At 59.0% G+C, this 730-nt stretch overlaps 1 protein-coding gene across 1 annotated transcript in view; it reads right to left on the bottom strand.

Moving 5' to 3' along the window:
* Positions 1 to 439, bottom strand: part of SLC25A53 (solute carrier family 25 member 53) — a 9305-nt gene extending 8866 nt beyond the window's left edge. The window contains exon 1 of the mRNA XM_015586559.2: positions 259 to 439. The gene's annotated coding sequence lies outside the window, so the exon portion shown is untranslated. The remainder of the gene's footprint in view (positions 1 to 258) is intronic.
* Positions 440 to 730: the final 291 nt, after the last annotated feature.

Below are 730 nucleotides of genomic sequence, written 5' to 3'. Positions count from 1 at the left end.
CTGTTAAATGAGCACGCCGCTACCTCCTTCCTAAGGCTACTAAGAAGAATCAATGAGATGTCCGTGCAAGCACATTTGCACGCAGAAAGCTTTCAGTAAATGCTCCCTACCCCCACCCTTCTCCCTAGACAAAGGTGAGCAACTCTTAACTGAGGTCTGTCCCACCTCGTGTTTAAGGCATCTGGTCTCAAAGCGCAGAGGAGAATGAGGTGGAAGGGGAAAGAGAGAAGGGAAGCGAAGGAAAAGCAGGAAACTCACGGGTGAAATGCAAATCGGCCCGGTCGGTGCGTCCAAGCTGCACTTGACACCGCGCTGGCTCCCACGCCTGTGAGCCGCAGCCCTGGTCGGCAGGATACCCCTTTTGCTAGCAATGGCCTCACGGCCCGAGGCTGCGCAGGGAGGCCGCCCCTGCGATACACTGATTGGCTGCGCTGCCCCGCTTATCACGCTCTTTGTCTCAATGGGCGCAGGCTGAAAGAAGCGGCGGCTGATGGGAGGGCCCAGCAGGTGGGGGTGGGGGGACGACCGCAGCTGTCGTGGGAACCATGTAGCCTCCACTCAGTTCCTTGGTGTGAAACAGCTCAGTGGGGCAGCGCTGGGTCGCTAGGGGCCGAGGAGGTGTCATCCTTTTCCCCCACGAAGGGACACGGAGACCGGAAGGCGGCATCCATCATTATCCACGCAGGACCATCCGGGGCCCAGTGGCCGAGTACAGGTAGAGAAAGAGGGT

The sequence above is a fragment of the Pteropus alecto genome, unplaced genomic scaffold (assembly GCF_000325575.1).
Source record: "Pteropus alecto unplaced genomic scaffold, ASM32557v1 scaffold93, whole genome shotgun sequence".
Lineage (NCBI taxonomy): Eukaryota > Metazoa > Chordata > Mammalia > Chiroptera > Pteropodidae > Pteropus > Pteropus alecto.
This window is presented reverse-complemented; position numbering and strand designations above follow the sequence as displayed.